The following is a 16,625-nucleotide window of genomic DNA, read 5'->3' as shown; positions in this document are numbered from 1 at the left end:
GACTGTACAAGTGTGTGCAAGTAGCCCAAACGTTCATTAATCAGGCTCGTTGGTCTAGGGGTATGTTTCTCGCTTCGGGTGCGAGACGTCCCGGGTTCCAATCCCGGACGAGCCCAGCAGTTTCAGAACAAGTAGCCATTTGGCTCATTTCGTTGCAGCACTGAGCTGAACTCAAAACTGTTGTGGTCTTGAAATCCTTGCTGCTGCTTGTGTTCATCTGTACTATAACTCAGCCCAGAATTTCTTTATTTAGAAAAGTGACAGTGTACATTAGTCAACATTCATGAATGCAGATGGACCCAAATTAGTCCCAAGGTTAGTTTTCATCGGTAGTGCCTTTGCCAGATGTTATTAGGCCTAAAACTAGAGAAAAGGGTAAAATATTACAAAAATAATAGAACTAGAACTTGTAAACCACTCTGGAAAAAAATAGTCCGAGGCCTGTTCCGTCAGGCTCGTTGGTCTAGGGGTATGATTCTCGCTTAGGGTGCGAGAGGTCCCGGGTTCAAATCCCGGACGAGCCCTCTCACCTTTAGTGTGAGTTCAAGGATTCTCTGAGTCTGTTTGCTGTTGCTGCTTTTCTCTATCAGCCACTTCATATCTTGCCATTTATTGCAAGCCACATAGTACTTGACGTCACATGCATCGGCCAAATTAAAGTGTTTGCAGGCCTGTAGCTGTCGTAGTGGGATACAAACTATTTTATATCGCTCTTAATTGAATTACCGCTCTTTGGCAGAAACGCTGAGCACAGGTATACTTGTTGCTCTGGTAGGGCAGATGAACGGGCAGGACAGAAGCGGATATTTCCTTACACAGAACGTACTCTGAATAGTTGCCTGCCAGGGAGTGCGGCTTCCTAACCACAAACGCTTTCTATTAAAACCAGTTCCCGCCCATTCTGTTGGAGGCCGGCGTTTGGTGACTTTACAAGTGTATGCAAGTAGCCCTTCCCTTCATCAGCCAGGCTCGTTGGTCTAGGGGTGTATGATTCTCGCTGTGGGTGCGAGAGGTCCAGTGTTCAAATCACGGATGAGGCCAGCAGTCTCCGCAGGAGCAGCCTGTTGGCTCCCTCCTTTGGAGCACTGAACCTAAATCAAAACTTCTGTGCTTTTGAAATCCTTAAGGCTGCTTGTCTTCATCTGTACTCCAATTTAGCCAAAAGTCAGCCAGGTGACAAGTGTTTATTTCCTTCACAGAACGTCCTCACAATCGCTGCCTGCCAGGGAGTACGGCTCCCTAACGACAAACGTTTTGTATTAAAACTAGTGCCTGCCCATTCTGTTAAAGGCCAGCGTTCAGTGACTGTACAAGTGTGTGCAAGTAGCCCAAACGTTCATTAATCAGGCTCGTTGGTCTAGGGGTATGTTTCTCGCTTCGGGTGCGAGACGTCCCGGGTTCAAATCCCGGACGAGCCCAGCAGTTTCAGAACAAGCAGCCATTTGGCTCATTTCGTTGCAGCACTGAGCTGAACTCAAAACTGTTGTGGTCTTGAAATCCTTGCTGCTGCTTGTGTTCATCTGTACTATAACTCAGCCCAGAATTTCTTTATTTAGAAAAGTGACAGTGTACATTAGTCAACATTCATGAATGCAGATGGACCCAAATTAGTCCCAAGGTTAGTTTTCATCGGTAGTGCCTTTTCCAGATGTTATTAGGCCTAAAACTAGAGAAAAGGGTAAAATATTACAAAAATAATAGAACTAGAACTTGTAAACCACTCTGGAAAAAAATAGTCCGAGGCCTGATCCGTCAGGCTCGTTGGTCTAGGGGTATGATTCTCGCTTAGGGTGCGAGAGGTCCCGGGTTCAAATCCCGGACGAGCCCTCTCACCTTTAGTGTGAGTTCAAGGATTCTCTGACTCTGTTTGCTGTTGCTGCTTTTCTCTATCAGCCACTTCATATCTTGCCATTTATTGCAAGCCACATAGTACTTGACGTCACATGCATCGGCCAAATTAAAGTGTTTGCAGGCCTGTAGCTGTCGTAGTGGGATACAAACTATTTTATATCGCTCTTAATTGAATTACCGCTCTTTGGCGGAAACGCTGAGCACAGGTATACTTGTTGCTCTGGTAGGGCAGATGCACGGGCAGGACAGATCAGAACAGAGTGACGCACACAAAAACCCAACACAGCTATCAGAAGTTTGTCTGGTTCTACGCTAATTCAGATCTTGCTGTCATCATGGCTATAGGCTTGCTTTTAACAAACCATCCTTGAATTTGTCGAACGGCAATCTTAAATGTAGCCCATTCATTCGACCCAGGTGGGACTTGAACCCACAATCTCCAGCTCCGGAGGCTGATGCCTTATCCATTAGGCCACTGGGCCTTGTCTGCCAAGCTTCGCGTTTGATCTGTAAAATGACTTCAAGTGGTTTCTTTCAGGTCGGGTTCCGTCTTTGAGGTGAACTTCAATGAATTTGTGGCGCCCTCCCGAAAGACTTGCTTTCGGCGAGGCTCGTTGGTCTAGGGGTATGATTCTCGCTTTGGGTGCGAGAGGTCCCGGGTTCAAATCCCGGACGAGCCCAGCGGCTTTGGAACAAGCAGCTAGTTGGCTCTGACCTTTTGCAGCACTGAGCCAAACTCAAAACTGTCGTGGTTTTAAAATCCTTACTGCTTCTTGAGTTCACCTGTACTACTACAGAGCCAAGATTCAGCCGGACGAGAAGCGGATATTTCCTTACACAGAACGTACTCTGAATAGTTGCCTGCCAGGGAGTGCGGCTTCCTAACCACAAACGCTTTCTATTAAAACCAGTTCCCGCCCATTCTGTTGGAGGCCGGCGTTTGGTGACTTTACAAGTGTATGCAAGTAGCCCTTCCCTTCATCAGCCAGGCTCGTTGGTCTAGGGGTATATGATTCTTGCTGTGGGTGCGAGAGGTTCAGGGTTCAAATCACGGATGAGGCCAGCAGTCTCCGCAGGAGCAGCCTGTTGGCTCCCTCCTTTGGAGCACTGAACCTAAATCAAAACTTCTGTGCTTTTGAAATCCTTAAGGCTGCTTGTCTTCATCTGTACTCCAATTTAGCCAAAAGTCAGCCAGGTGACAAGTGTTTATTTCCTTCACAGAACGTCCTCACAATCGCTGCCTGCCAGGGAGTACGGCTCCCTAACGACAAACGTTTTGTATTAAAACTAGTGCCTGCCCATTCTGTTAAAGGCCAGCGTTCAGTGACTGTACAAGTGTGTGCAAGTAGCCCAAACGTTCATTAATCAGGCTCGTTGGTCTAGGGGTATGTTTCTCGCTTCGGGTGCGAGACGTCCCGGGTTCCAATCCCGGACGAGCCCAGCAGTTTCAGAACAAGTAGCCATTTGGCTCATTTCGTTGCAGCACTGAGCTGAACTCAAAACTGTTGTGGTCTTGAAATCCTTGCTGCTGCTTGTGTTCATCTGTACTATAACTCAGCCCAGAATTTCTTTATTTAGAAAAGTGACAGTGTACATTAGTCAACATTCATGAATGCAGATGGACCCAAATTAGTCCCAAGGTTAGTTTTCATCGGTAGTGCCTTTGCCAGATGTTATTAGGCCTAAAACTAGAGAAAAGGGTAAAATATTACAAAAATAATAGAACTAGAACTTGTAAACCACTCTGGAAAAAAATAGTCCGAGGCCTGATCCGTCAGGCTCGTTGGTCTAGGGGTATGATTCTCGCTTAGGGTGCGAGAGGTCCCGGGTTCAAATCCCGGACGAGCCCTCTCACCTTTAGTGTGAGTTCAAGGATTCTCTGAGTCTGTTTGCTGTTGCTGCTTTTCTCTATCAGCCACTTCATATCTTGCCATTTATTGCAAGCCACATAGTACTTGACGTCACATGCATCGGCCAAATTAAAGTGTTTGCAGGCCTGTAGCTGTCGTAGTGGGATACAAACTATTTTATATCGCTCTTAATTGAATTACCGCTCTTTGGCAGAAACGCTGAGCACAGGTATACTTGTTGCTCTGGTAGGGCAGATGCACGGGCAGGACAGATCAGAACAGAGTGACGCACACAAAAACCCAACACAGCTATCAGAAGTTTGTCTGGTTCTACGCTAATTCAGATCTTGCTGTCATCATGGCTATAGGCTTGCTTTTAACAAACCATCCTTGAATTTGTCGACCGGCAATCTTAAATGTAGCCCATTAATTCGACCCAGGTGGGACTTGAACCCACAATCTCCAGCTCCGGAGGCTGATGCCTTATCCATTAGGCCACTGGGCCTTGTCTGCCAAGCTTCGCGTTTGATCTGTAAAATGACTTCAAGTGGTTTCTTTCAGGTCGGGTTCCGTCTTTGAGGTGAACTTCAATGAATTTGTGGCGCCCTCCCGAAAGACTTGCTTTCGGCGAGGCTCGTTGGTCTAGGGGTATGATTCTCGCTTTGGGTGCGAGAGGTCCCGGGTTCAAATCCCGGACGAGCCCAGCGGCTTTGGAACAAGCAGCTAGTTGGCTCTGGCCTTTTGCAGCACTGAGCCAAACTCAAAACTGTCGTGGTTTTAAAATCCTTACTGCTTCTTGAGTTCACCTGTACTACTACAGAGCCAAGATTCAGCCGGACGAGAAGCGGATATTTCCTTACACAGAACGTACTCTGAATAGTTGCCTGCCAGGGAGTGCGGCTTCCTAACCACAAACGCTTTCTATTAAAACCAGTTCCCGCCCATTCTGTTGGAGGCCGGCGTTTGGTGACTTTACAAGTGTATGCAAGTAGCCCTTCCCTTCATCAGCCAGGCTCGTTGGTCTAGGGGTATATGATTCTCGCTGTGGGTGCAAGAGGTCCAGGGTTCAAATCACGGATGAAGCCAGCAGTCTCCGCAGGAGCAGCCTGTTGGCTCCCTCCTTTGGAGCACTGTACCTAAATCAAAACTTCTGTGCTTTTGAAATCCTTAAGGCTGCTTGTCTTCATCTGTACTCCAATTTAGCCAAAAGTCAGCCAGGTGACAAGTGTTTATTTCCTTCACAGAACGTCCTCACAATCGCTGCCTGTCAGGGAGTACGGCTCCCTAACGACAAACGTTTTGTATTAAAACTAGTGCCTGCCCATTCTGTTAAAGGCCAGCGTTCAGTGACTGTACAAGTGTGTGCAAGTAGCCCAAACGCTCATTAATCAGGCTCGTTGGTCTAGGGGTATGTTTCTCGCTTCGGGTGCGAGACGTCCCGGGTTCAAATCCCGGACGAGCCCAGCAGTTTCAGAACAAGCAGCCATTTGGCTCATTTCGTTGCAGCACTGAGCTGAACTCAAAACTGTTGTGGTCTTGAAATCCTTGCTGCTGCTTGTGTTCATCTGTACTATAACTCAGCCCAGAATTTCTTTATTTAGAAAAGTGACAGTGTACATTAGTCAACATTCATGAATGCAGATGGACCCAAATTAGTCCCAAGGTTAGTTTTCATCGGTAGTGCCTTTGCCAGATGTTATTAGGCCTAAAACTAGAGAAAAGGGTAAAATATTACAAAAATAATAGAACTAGAACTTGTAAACCACTCTGGAAAAAAATAGTCCGAGGCCTGATCCGTCAGGCTCGTTGGTCTAGGGGTATGATTCTCGCTTAGGGTGCGAGAGGTCCCGGGTTCAAATCCCGGACGAGCCCTCTCACCTTTAGTGTGAGTTCAAGGATTCTCTGAGTCTGTTTGCTGTTGCTGCTTTTCTCTATCAGCCACTTCATATCTTGCCATTTATTGCAAGCCACATAGTACTTGACGTCACATGCATCGGCCAAATTAAAGTGTTTGCAGGCCTGTAGCTGTCGTAGTGGGATACAAACTATTTTATATCGCTCTTAATTGAATTACCGCTCTTTGGCAGAAACGCTGAGCACAGGTATACTTGTTGCTCTGGTAGGGCAGATGCACGGGCAGGACAGATCAGAACAGAGTGACGCACACAAAAACCCAACACAGCTATCAGAAGTTTGTCTGGTTCTACGCTAATTCAGATCTTGCTGTCATCATGGCTATAGGCTTGCTTTTAACAAACCATCCTTGAATTTGTCGACCGGCAATCTTAAATGTAGCCCATTAATTCGACCCAGGTGGGACTTGAACCCACAATCTCCAGCTCCGGAGGCTGATGCCTTATCCATTAGGCCACTGGGCCTTGTCTGCCAAGCTTCGCGTTTGATCTGTAAAATGACTTCAAGTGGTTTCTTTCAGGTCGGGTTCCGTCTTTGAGGTGAACTTCAATGAATTTGTGGCGCCCTCCCGAAAGACTTGCTTTCGGCGAGGCTCGTTGGTCTAGGGGTATGATTCTCGCTTTGGGTGCGAGAGGTCCCGGGTTCAAATCCCGGACGAGCCCAGCGGCTTTGGAACAAGCAGCTAGTTGGCTCTGACCTTTTGCAGCACTGAGCCAAACTCAAAACTGTCGTGGTTTTAAAATCCTTACTGCTTCTTGAGTTCACCTGTACTACTACAGAGCCAAGATTCAGCCGGACGAGAAGCGGATATTTCCTTACACAGAACGTACTCTGAATAGCTGCCTGCCAGGGAGTGCGGCTTCCTAACCACAAACGCTTTCTATTAAAACCAGTTCCCGCCCATTCTGTTGGAGGCCGGCGTTTGGTGACTTTACAAGTGTATGCAAGTAGCCCTTCCCTTCATCAGCCAGGCTCGTTGGTCTAGGGGTATATGATTCTCGCTGTGGGTGCGAGAGGTCCAGGGTTCAAATCACGGATGAGGCCAGCAGTCTCCGCAGGAGCAGCCTGTTGGCTCCCTCCTTTGGAGCACTGAACCTAAATCAAAACTTCTGTGCTTTTGAAATCCTTAAGGCTGCTTGTCTTCATCTGTACTCCAATTTAGCCAAAAGTCAGCCAGGTGACAAGTGTTTATTTCCTTCACAGAACGTCCTCACAATCGCTGCCTGCCAGGGAGTACGGCTCCCTAACGACAAACGTTTTGTATTAAAACTAGTGCCTGCCCATTCTGTTAAAGGCCAGCGTTCAGTGACTGTACAAGTGTGTGCAAGTAGCCCAAACGTTCATTAATCAGGCTCGTTGGTCTAGGGGTATGTTTCTCGCTTCGGGTGCGAGACGTCCCGGGTTCCAATCCCGGACGAGCCCAGCAGTTTCAGAACAAGCAGCCATTTGGCTCATTTCGTTGCAGCACTGAGCTGAACTCAAAACTGTTGTGGTCTTGAAATCCTTGCTGCTGCTTGTGTTCATCTGTACTATAACTCAGCCCAGAATTTCTTTATTTAGAAAAGTGACAGTGTACATTAGTCAACATTCATGAATGCAGATGGACCCAAATTAGTCCCAAGGTTAGTTTTCATCGGTAGTGCCTTTGCCAGATGTTATTAGGCCTAAAACTAGAGAAAAGGGTAAAATATTACAAAAATAATAGAACTAGAACTTGTAAACCACTCTGGAAAAAAATAGTCCGAGGCCTGATCCGTCAGGCTCGTTGGTCTAGGGGTATGATTCTCGCTTAGGGTGCGAGAGGTCCCGGGTTCAAATCCCGGACGAGCCCTCTCACCTTTAGTGTGAGTTCAAGGATTCTCTGAGTCTGTTTGCTGTTGCTGCTTTTCTCTATCAGCCACTTCATATCTTGCCATTTATTGCAAGCCACATAGTACTTGACGTCACATGCATCGGCCAAATTAAAGTGTTTGCAGGCCTGTAGCTGTCGTAGTGGGATACAAACTATTTTATATCGCTCTTAATTGAATTACCGCTCTTTGGCAGAAACGCTGAGCACAGGTATACTTGTTGCTCTGGTAGGGCAGATGCACGGGCAGGACAGATCAGAACAGAGTGACGCACACAAAAACCCAACACAGCTATCAGAAGTTTGTCTGGTTCTACGCTAATTCAGATCTTGCTGTCATCATGGCTATAGGCTTGCTTTTAACAAACCATCCTTGAATTTGTCGAACGGCAATCTTAAATGTAGCCCATTAATTCGACCCAGGTGGGACTTGAACCCACAATCTCCAGCTCCGGAGGCTGATGCCTTATCCATTAGGCCACTGGGCCTTGTCTGCCAAGCTTCGCGTTTGATCTGTAAAATGACTTCAAGTGGTTTCTTTCAGGTCGGGTTCCGTCTTTGAGGTGAACTTCAATGAATTTGTGGCGCCCTCCCGAAAGACTTGCTTTCGGCGAGGCTCGTTGGTCTAGGGGTATGATTCTCGCTTTGGGTGCGAGAGGTCCCGGGTTCAAATCCCGGACGAGCCCAGCGGCTTTGGAACAAGCAGCTAGTTGGCTCTGACCTTTTGCAGCACTGAGCCAAACTCAAAACTGTCGTGGTTTTAAAATCCTTACTGCTTCTTGAGTTCACCTGTACTACTACAGAGCCAAGATTCAGCCGGACGAGAAGCGGATATTTCCTTACACAGAACGTACTCTGAATAGCTGCCTGCCAGGGAGTGCGGCTTCCTAACCACAAACGCTTTCTATTAAAACCAGTTCCCGCCCATTCTGTTGGAGGCCGGCGTTTGGTGACTTTACAAGTGTATGCAAGTAGCCCTTCCCTTCATCAGCCAGGCTCGTTGGTCTAGGGGTATATGATTCTCGCTGTGGGTGCGAGAGGTCCAGGGTTCAAATCACAGATGAGGCCAGCAGTCTCCGCAGGAGCAGCCTGTTGGCTCCCTCCTTTGGAGCACTGAACCTAAATCAAAACTTCTGTGCTTTTGAAATCCTTAAGGCTGCTTGTCTTCATCTGTACTCCAATTTAGCCAAAAGTCAGCCAGGTGACAAGTGTTTATTTCCTTCACAGAACGTCCTCACAATCGCTGCCTGCCAGGGAGTACGGCTCCCTAACGACAAACGTTTTGTATTAAAACTAGTGCCTGCCCATTCTGTTAAAGGCCAGCGTTCAGTGACTGTACAAGTGTGTGCAAGTAGCCCAAACGTTCATTAATCAGGCTCGTTGGTCTAGGGGTATGTTTCTCGCTTCGGGTGCGAGACGTCCCGGGTTCCAATCCCGGACGAGCCCAGCAGTTTCAGAACAAGTAGCCATTTGGCTCATTTCGTTGCAGCACTGAGCTGAACTCAAAACTGTTGTGGTCTTGAAATCCTTGCTGCTGCTTGTGTTCATCTGTACTATAACTCAGCCCAGAATTTCTTTATTTAGAAAAGTGACAGTGTACATTAGTCAACATTCATGAATGCAGATGGACCCAAATTAGTCCCAAGGTTAGTTTTCATCGGTAGTGCCTTTGCCAGATGTTATTAGGCCTAAAACTAGAGAAAAGGGTAAAATATTACAAAAATAATAGAACTAGAACTTGTAAACCACTCTGGAAAAAAATAGTCCGAGGCCTGATCCGTCAGGCTCGTTGGTCTAGGGGTATGATTCTCGCTTAGGGTGCGAGAGGTCCCGGGTTCAAATCCCGGACGAGCCCTCTCACCTTTAGTGTGAGTTCAAGGATTCTCTGAGTCTGTTTGCTGTTGCTGCTTTTCTCTATCAGCCACTTCATATCTTGCCATTTATTGCAAGCCACATAGTACTTGACGTCACATGCATCGGCCAAATTAAAGTGTTTGCAGGCCTGTAGCTGTCGTAGTGGGATACAAACTATTTTATATCGCTCTTAATTGAATTACCGCTCTTTGGCAGAAACGCTGAGCACAGGTATACTTGTTGCTCTGGTAGGGCAGATGCACGGGCAGGACAGATCAGAACAGAGTGACGCACACAAAAACCCAACACAGCTATCAGAAGTTTGTCTGGCTCTACGCTAATTCAGATCTTGCTGTCATCATGGCTATAGGCTTGCTTTTAACAAACCATCCTTGAATTTGTCGAACGGCAATCTTAAATGTAGCCCATTAATTCGACCCAGGTGGGACTTGAACCCACAATCTCCAGCTCCGGAGGCTGATGCCTTATCCATTAGGCCACTGGGCCTGTCTGCCAAGCTTCGCGTTTGATCTGTAAAATGACTTCAAGTGGTTTCTTTCAGGTCGGGTTCCGTCTTTGAGGTGAACTTCAATGAATTTGTGGCGCCCTCCCGAAAGACTTGCTTTCGGCGAGGCTCGTTGGTCTAGGGGTATGATTCTCGCTTTGGGTGCGAGAGGTCCCAGGTTCAAATCCCAGACGAGCCCAGCGGCTTTGGAACAAGCAGCTAGTTGGCTCTGACCTTTTGCAGCACTGAGCCAAACTCAAAACTGTCGTGGTTTTAAAATCCTTACTGCTTCTTGAGTTCACCTGTACTACTACAGAGCCAAGATTCAGCCGGACGAGAAGCGGATATTTCCTTACACAGAACGTACTCTGAATAGTTGCCTGCCAGGGAGTGCGGCTTCCTAACCACAAACGCTTTCTATTAAAACCAGTTCCCGCCCATTCTGTTGGAGGCCGGCACTTTACAAGTGTATGCAAGTAGCCCTTCCCTTCATCAGCCAGGCTCGTTGGTCTAGGGGTATATGATTCTCGCTGTGGGTGCGAGAGGTCCAGGGTTCAAATCACGGATGAGGCCAGCAGTCTCCGCAGGAGCAGCCTTTTGGCTCCCTCCTTTGGAGCACTGAACCTAAATCAAAACTTCTGTGCTTTTGAAATCATTAAGGCTGCTTGTCTTCATCTGTACTCCAATTTAGCCAAAAGTCAGCCAGGTGACAAGTGTTTATTTCCTTCACAGAACGTCCTCACAATCGCTGCCTGCCAGGGAGTACGGCTCCCTAACGACAAACGTTTTGTATTAAAACTAGTGCCTGCCCATTCTGTTAAAGGCCAGCGTTCAGTGACTGTACAAGTGTGTGCAAGTAGCCCAAACGTTCATTAATCAGGCTCGTTGGTCTAGGGGTATGTTTCTCGCTTCGGGTGCGAGACGTCCCGGGTTCAAATCCCGGACGAGCCCAGCAGTTTCAGAACAAGCAGCCATTTGGCTCATTTCGTTGCAGCACTGAGCTGAACTCAAAACTGTTGTGGTCTTGAAATCCTTGCTGCTGCTTGTGTTCATCTGTACTATAACTCAGCCCAGAATTTCTTTATTTAGAAAAGTGACAGTGTACATTAGTCAACATTCATGAATGCAGATGGACCCAAATTAGTCCCAAGGTTAGTTTTCATCGGTAGTGCCTTTTCCAGATGTTATTAGGCCTAAAACTAGAGAAAAGGGTAAAATATTACAAAAATAATAGAACTAGAACTTGTAAACCACTCTGGAAAAAAATAGTCCGAGGCCTGATCCGTCAGGCTCGTTGGTCTAGGGGTATGATTCTCGCTTAGGGTGCGAGAGGTCCCGGGTTCAAATCCCGGACGAGCCCTCTCACCTTTAGTGTGAGTTCAAGGATTCTCTGAGTCTGTTTGCTGTTGCTGCTTTTCTCTATCAGCCACTTCATATCTTGCCATTTATTGCAAGCCACATAGTACTTGACGTCACATGCATCGGCCAAATTAAAGTGTTTGCAGGCCTGTAGCTGTCGTAGTGGGATACAAACTATTTTATATCGCTCTTAATTGAATTACCGCTCTTTGGCAGAAACGCTGAGCACAGGTATACTTGTTGCTCTGGTAGGGCAGATGCACGGGCAGGACAGATCAGAACAGAGTGACGCACACAAAAACCCAACACAGCTATCAGAAGTTTGTCTGGTTCTACGCTAATTCAGATCTTGCTGTCATCATGGCTATAGGCTTGCTTTTAACAAACCATCCTTGAATTTGTCGAACGGCAATCTTAAATGTAGCCCATTAATTCGACCCAGGTGGGACTTGAACCCACAATCTCCAGCTCCGGAGGCTGATGCCTTATCCATTAGGCCACTGGGCCTTGTCTGCCAAGCTTCGCGTTTGATCTGTAAAATGACTTCAAGTGGTTTCTTTCAGGTCGGGTTCCGTCTTTGAGGTGAACTTCAATGAATTTGTGGCGCCCTCCCGAAAGACTTGCTTTCGGCGAGGCTCGTTGGTCTAGGGGTATGCTTCTCGCTTTGGGTGCGAGAGGTCCCGGGTTCAAATCCCGGACGAGCCCCAGCGGCTTTGGAACAAGCAGCTAGTTGGCTCTGACCTTTTGCAGCACTGAGCCAAACTCAAAACTGTCGTGGTTTTAAAATCCTTACTGCTTCTTGAGTTCACCTGTACTACTACAGAGCCAAGATTCAGCCGGACGAGAAGCGGATATTTCCTTACACAGAACGTACTCTGAATAGTTGCCTGCCAGGGAGTGCGGCTTCCTAACCACAAACGCTTTCTATTAAAACCAGTTCCCGCCCATTCTGTTGGAGGCCGGCACTTTACAAGTGTATGCAAGTAGCCCTTCCCTTCATCAGCCAGGCTCGTTGGTCTAGGGGTATATGATTCTCGCTGTGGGTGCGAGAGGTCCAGGGTTCAAATCACGGATGAGGCCAGCAGTCTCCGCAGGAGCAGCCTTTTGGCTCCCTCCTTTGGAGCACTGAACCTAAATCAAAACTTCTGTGCTTTTGAAATCCTTAAGGCTGCTTGTCTTCATCTGTACTCCAATTTAGCCAAAAGTCAGCCAGGTGACAAGTGTTTATTTCCTTCACAGAACGTCCTCACAATCGCTGCCTGCCAGGGAGTACGGCTCCCTAACGACAAACGTTTTGTATTAAAACTAGTGCCTGCCCATTCTGTTAAAGGCCAGCGTTCAGTGACTGTACAAGTGTGTGCAAGTAGCCCAAACGTTCATTAATCAGGCTCGTTGGTCTAGGGGTATGTTTCTCGCTTCGGGTGCGAGACGTCGCGGGTTCAAATCCCGGACGAGCCCAGCAGTTTCAGAACAAGCAGCCATTTGGCTCATTTCGTTGCAGCACTGAGCTGAACTCAAAACTGTTGTGGTCTTGAAATCCTTGCTGCTGCTTGTGTTCATCTGTACTATAACTCAGCCCAGAATTTCTTTATTTAGAAAAGTGACAGTGTACATTAGTCAACATTTATGAATGCAGATGGACCCAAATTAGTCCCAAGGTTAGTTTTCATCGGTAGTGCCTTTTCCAGATGTTATTAGGCCTAAAACTAGAGAAAAGGGTAAAATATATCAAAAATAATAGAACTAGAACTTGTAAACCACTCTGGAAAAAAATAGTCCGAGGCCTGATCCGTCAGGCTCGTTGGTCTAGGGGTATGATTCTCGCTTAGGGTGCGAGAGGTCCCGGGTTCAAATCCCGGACGAGCCCTCTCACCTTTAGTGTGAGTTCAAGGATTCTCTGAGTCTGTTTGCTGTTGCTGCTTTTCTCTATCAGCCACTTCATATCTTGCCATTTATTGCAAGCCACATAGTACTTGACGTCACATGCATCGGCCAAATTAAAGTGTTTGCAGGCCTGTAGCTGTCGTAGTGGGATACAAACTATTTTATATCGCTCTTAATTGAATTACCGCTCTTTGGCAGAAACGCTGAGCACAGGTATACTTGTTGCTCTGGTAGGGCAGATGCACGGGCAGGACAGATCAGAACAGAGTGACGCACACAAAAACCCAACACAGCTATCAGAAGTTTGTCTGGTTCTACGCTAATTCAGATCTTGCTGTCATCATGGCTATAGGCTTGCTTTTAACAAACCATCCTTGAATTTGTCGAACGGCAATCTTAAATGTAGCCCATTAATTCGACCCAGGTGGGACTTGAACCCACAATCTCCAGCTCCGGAGGCTGATGCCTTATCCATTAGGCCACTGGGCCTTGTCTGCCAAGCTTCGCGTTTGATCTGTAAAATGACTTCAAGTGGTTTCTTTCAGGTCGGGTTCCGTCTTTGAGGTGAACTTCAATGAATTTGTGGCGCCCTCCCGAAAGACTTGCTTTCGGCGAGGCTCGTTGGTCTAGGGGTATGATTCTCGCTTTGGGTGCGAGAGGTCCCGGGTTCAAATCCCGGACGAGCCCAGCGGCTTTGGAACAAGCAGCTAGTTGGCTCTGACCTTTTGCAGCACTGAGCCAAACTCAAAACTGTCGTGGTTTTAAAATCCTTACTGCTTCTTGAGTTCACCTGTACTACTACAGAGCCAAGATTCAGCCGGACGAGAAGCGGATATTTCCTTACACAGAACGTACTCTGAATAGTTGCCTGCCAGGGAGTGCGGCTTCCTAACCACAAACGCTTTCTATTAAAACCAGTTCCCGCCCATTCTGTTGGAGGCCGGCACTTTACAAGTGTATGCAAGTAGCCCTTCCCTTCATCAGCCAGGCTCGTTGGTCTAGGGGTATATGATTCTCGCTGTGGGTGCGAGAGGTCCAGGGTTCAAATCACGGATGAGGCCAGCAGTCTCCGCAGGAGCAGCCTTTTGGCTCCCTCCTTTGGAGCACTGAACCTAAATCAAAACTTCTGTGCTTTTGAAATCCTTAAGGCTGCTTGTCTTCATCTGTACTCCAATTTAGCCAAAAGTCAGCCAGGTGACAAGTGTTTATTTCCTTCACAGAACGTCCTCACAATCGCTGCCTGCCAGGGAGTACGGCTCCCTAACGACAAACGTTTTGTATTAAAACTAGTGCCTGCCCATTCTGTTAAAGGCCAGCGTTCAGTGACTGTACAAGTGTGTGCAAGTAGCCCAAACGTTCATTAATCAGGCTCGTTGGTCTAGGGGTATGTTTCTCGCTTCGGGTGCGAGACGTCCCGGGTTCAAATCCCGGACGAGCCCAGCAGTTTCAGAACAAGCAGCCATTTGGCTCATTTCGTTGCAGCACTGAGCTGAACTCAAAACTGTTGTGGTCTTGAAATCCTTGCTGCTGCTTGTGTTCATCTGTACTATAACTCAGCCCAGAATTTCTTTATTTAGAAAAGTGACAGTGTACATTAGTCAACATTCATGAATGCAGATGGACCCAAATTAGTCCCAAGGTTAGTTTTCATCGGTAGTGCCTTTTCCAGATGTTATTAGGCCTAAAACTAGAGAAAAGGGTAAAATATTACAAAAATAATAGAACTAGAACTTGTAAACCACTCTGGAAAAAAATAGTCCGAGGCCTGATCCGTCAGGCTCGTTGGTCTAGGGGTATGATTCTCGCTTAGGGTGCGAGAGGTCCCGGGTTCAAATCCCGGACGAGCCCTCTCACCTTTAGTGTGAGTTCAAGGATTCTCTGAGTCTGTTTGCTGTTGCTGCTTTTCTCTATCAGCCACTTCATATCTTGCCATTTATTGCAAGCCACATAGTACTTGACGTCACATGCATCGGCCAAATTAAAGTGTTTGCAGGCCTGTAGCTGTCGTAGTGGGATACAAACTATTTTATATCGCTCTTAATTGAATTACCGCTCTTTGGCAGAAACGCTGAGCACAGGTATACTTGTTGCTCTGGTAGGGCAGATGCACGGGCAGGACAGATCAGAACAGAGTGACGCACACAAAAACCCAACACAGCTATCAGAAGTTTGTCTGGTTCTACGCTAATTCAGATCTTGCTGTCATCATGGCTATAGGCTTGCTTTTAACAAACCATCCTTGAATTTGTCGAACGGCAATCTTAAATGTAGCCCATTAATTCGACCCAGGTGGGACTTGAACCCACAATCTCCAGCTCCGGAGGCTGATGCCTTATCCATTAGGCCACTGGGCCTTGTCTGCCAAGCTTCGCGTTTGATCTGTAAAATGACTTCAAGTGGTTTCTTTCAGGTCGGGTTCCGTCTTTGAGGTGAACTTCAATGAATTTGTGGCGCCCTCCCGAAAGACTTGCTTTCGGCGAGGCTCGTTGGTCTAGGGGTATGATTCTCGCTTTGGGTGCGAGAGGTCCCGGGTTCAAATCCCGGACGAGCCCAGCGGCTTTGGAACAAGCAGCTAGTTGGCTCTGACCTTTTGCAGCACTGAGCCAAACTCAAAACTGTCGTGGTTTTAAAATCCTTACTGCTTCTTGAGTTCACCTGTACTACTACAGAGCCAAGATTCAGCCGGACGAGAAGCGGATATTTCCTTACACAGAACGTACTCTGAATAGTTGCCTGCCAGGGAGTGCGGCTTCCTAACCACAAACGCTTTCTATTAAAACCAGTTCCCGCCCATTCTGTTGGAGGCCGGCACTTTACAAGTGTATGCAAGTAGCCCTTCCCTTCATCAGCCAGGCTCGTTGGTCTAGGGGTATATGATTCTCGCTGTGGGTGCGAGAGGTCCAGGGTTCAAATCACGGATGAGGCCAGCAGTCTCCGCAGGAGCAGCCTTTTGGCTCCCTCCTTTGGAGCACTGAACCTAAATCAAAACTTCTGTGCTTTTGAAATCCTTAAGGCTGCTTGTCTTCATCTGTACTCCAATTTAGCCAAAAGTCAGCCAGGTGACAAGTGTTTATTTCCTTCACAGAACGTCCTCACAATCGCTGCCTGCCAGGGAGTACGGCTCCCTAACGACAAACGTTTTGTATTAAAACTAGTGCCTGCCCATTCTGTTAAAGGCCAGCGTTCAGTGACTGTACAAGTGTGTGCAAGTAGCCCAAACGTTCATTAATCAGGCTCGTTGGTCTAGGGGTATGTTTCTCGCTTCGGGTGCGAGACGTCCCGGGTTCAAATCCCGGACGAGCCCAGCAGTTTCAGAACAAGCAGCTATTTGGCTCATTTCGTTGCAGCACTGAGCTGAACTCAAAACTGTTGTGGTCTTGAAATCCTTGCTGCTGCTTGTGTTCGTCTGTACTATAACTCAGCCCAGAATTTCTTTATTTAGAAAAGTGACAGTGTACATTAGTCAACATTCATGAATGCAGATGGACCCAAATTAGTCCCAAGGTTAGTTTTCATCGGTAGTGCCTTTTCCAGATGTTATTAGGCCTAAAACTAGAGA

At 47.3% G+C, this 16,625-nt stretch overlaps 1 protein-coding gene and 29 non-coding genes across 30 annotated transcripts in view; 21 read left to right on the top strand and 9 right to left on the bottom strand.

The window, feature by feature from the left end:
- Window positions 1–16,625, bottom strand: part of LOC148971945 (uncharacterized) — a 443,851-nt gene that overhangs the window by 159,753 nt on the left and 267,473 nt on the right. The window lies entirely within an intron of this gene.
- trnap-agg (transfer RNA proline (anticodon AGG)) lies at window positions 453–524 on the top strand. Its single transcript has one exon. It is a non-coding gene; the product is annotated as a tRNA-Pro (tRNA).
- On the top strand, window positions 1,347–1,418 carry trnap-cgg (transfer RNA proline (anticodon CGG)). The gene has a single exon. It is a non-coding gene; the product is annotated as a tRNA-Pro (tRNA).
- trnap-agg (transfer RNA proline (anticodon AGG)) lies at window positions 1,756–1,827 on the top strand. The gene has a single exon. It is a non-coding gene; the product is annotated as a tRNA-Pro (tRNA).
- Window positions 2,261–2,333, bottom strand: trnar-ccg (transfer RNA arginine (anticodon CCG)). The gene has a single exon. It is a non-coding gene; the product is annotated as a tRNA-Arg (tRNA).
- On the top strand, window positions 2,460–2,531 carry trnap-ugg (transfer RNA proline (anticodon UGG)). The gene has a single exon. It is a non-coding gene; the product is annotated as a tRNA-Pro (tRNA).
- trnap-agg (transfer RNA proline (anticodon AGG)) lies at window positions 3,629–3,700 on the top strand. The gene has a single exon. It is a non-coding gene; the product is annotated as a tRNA-Pro (tRNA).
- trnar-ccg (transfer RNA arginine (anticodon CCG)) lies at window positions 4,134–4,206 on the bottom strand. The gene has a single exon. It is a non-coding gene; the product is annotated as a tRNA-Arg (tRNA).
- Window positions 4,333–4,404, top strand: trnap-ugg (transfer RNA proline (anticodon UGG)). Its single transcript has one exon. It is a non-coding gene; the product is annotated as a tRNA-Pro (tRNA).
- trnap-cgg (transfer RNA proline (anticodon CGG)) lies at window positions 5,093–5,164 on the top strand. Its single transcript has one exon. It is a non-coding gene; the product is annotated as a tRNA-Pro (tRNA).
- trnap-agg (transfer RNA proline (anticodon AGG)) lies at window positions 5,502–5,573 on the top strand. Its single transcript has one exon. It is a non-coding gene; the product is annotated as a tRNA-Pro (tRNA).
- On the bottom strand, window positions 6,007–6,079 carry trnar-ccg (transfer RNA arginine (anticodon CCG)). The gene has a single exon. It is a non-coding gene; the product is annotated as a tRNA-Arg (tRNA).
- Window positions 6,206–6,277, top strand: trnap-ugg (transfer RNA proline (anticodon UGG)). Its single transcript has one exon. It is a non-coding gene; the product is annotated as a tRNA-Pro (tRNA).
- trnap-agg (transfer RNA proline (anticodon AGG)) lies at window positions 7,375–7,446 on the top strand. Its single transcript has one exon. It is a non-coding gene; the product is annotated as a tRNA-Pro (tRNA).
- trnar-ccg (transfer RNA arginine (anticodon CCG)) lies at window positions 7,880–7,952 on the bottom strand. The gene has a single exon. It is a non-coding gene; the product is annotated as a tRNA-Arg (tRNA).
- trnap-ugg (transfer RNA proline (anticodon UGG)) lies at window positions 8,079–8,150 on the top strand. The gene has a single exon. It is a non-coding gene; the product is annotated as a tRNA-Pro (tRNA).
- trnap-agg (transfer RNA proline (anticodon AGG)) lies at window positions 9,248–9,319 on the top strand. The gene has a single exon. It is a non-coding gene; the product is annotated as a tRNA-Pro (tRNA).
- trnar-ccg (transfer RNA arginine (anticodon CCG)) lies at window positions 9,753–9,825 on the bottom strand. The gene has a single exon. It is a non-coding gene; the product is annotated as a tRNA-Arg (tRNA).
- On the top strand, window positions 10,703–10,774 carry trnap-cgg (transfer RNA proline (anticodon CGG)). Its single transcript has one exon. It is a non-coding gene; the product is annotated as a tRNA-Pro (tRNA).
- Window positions 11,112–11,183, top strand: trnap-agg (transfer RNA proline (anticodon AGG)). Its single transcript has one exon. It is a non-coding gene; the product is annotated as a tRNA-Pro (tRNA).
- trnar-ccg (transfer RNA arginine (anticodon CCG)) lies at window positions 11,617–11,689 on the bottom strand. Its single transcript has one exon. It is a non-coding gene; the product is annotated as a tRNA-Arg (tRNA).
- On the top strand, window positions 11,816–11,887 carry trnap-ugg (transfer RNA proline (anticodon UGG)). The gene has a single exon. It is a non-coding gene; the product is annotated as a tRNA-Pro (tRNA).
- trnap-agg (transfer RNA proline (anticodon AGG)) lies at window positions 12,978–13,049 on the top strand. The gene has a single exon. It is a non-coding gene; the product is annotated as a tRNA-Pro (tRNA).
- On the bottom strand, window positions 13,483–13,555 carry trnar-ccg (transfer RNA arginine (anticodon CCG)). Its single transcript has one exon. It is a non-coding gene; the product is annotated as a tRNA-Arg (tRNA).
- On the top strand, window positions 13,682–13,753 carry trnap-ugg (transfer RNA proline (anticodon UGG)). The gene has a single exon. It is a non-coding gene; the product is annotated as a tRNA-Pro (tRNA).
- Window positions 14,434–14,505, top strand: trnap-cgg (transfer RNA proline (anticodon CGG)). The gene has a single exon. It is a non-coding gene; the product is annotated as a tRNA-Pro (tRNA).
- Window positions 14,843–14,914, top strand: trnap-agg (transfer RNA proline (anticodon AGG)). The gene has a single exon. It is a non-coding gene; the product is annotated as a tRNA-Pro (tRNA).
- On the bottom strand, window positions 15,348–15,420 carry trnar-ccg (transfer RNA arginine (anticodon CCG)). Its single transcript has one exon. It is a non-coding gene; the product is annotated as a tRNA-Arg (tRNA).
- trnap-ugg (transfer RNA proline (anticodon UGG)) lies at window positions 15,547–15,618 on the top strand. Its single transcript has one exon. It is a non-coding gene; the product is annotated as a tRNA-Pro (tRNA).
- On the top strand, window positions 16,299–16,370 carry trnap-cgg (transfer RNA proline (anticodon CGG)). Its single transcript has one exon. It is a non-coding gene; the product is annotated as a tRNA-Pro (tRNA).

This window comes from Pimephales promelas, chromosome 16, assembly GCF_988280905.1.
Source record: "Pimephales promelas chromosome 16, fPimPro1.hap1.1, whole genome shotgun sequence".
Lineage (NCBI taxonomy): Eukaryota > Metazoa > Chordata > Actinopteri > Cypriniformes > Leuciscidae > Pimephales > Pimephales promelas.
Note: the sequence above shows the minus strand (reverse complement) of the source record. Positions and strands in the feature narration are given on the sequence as shown.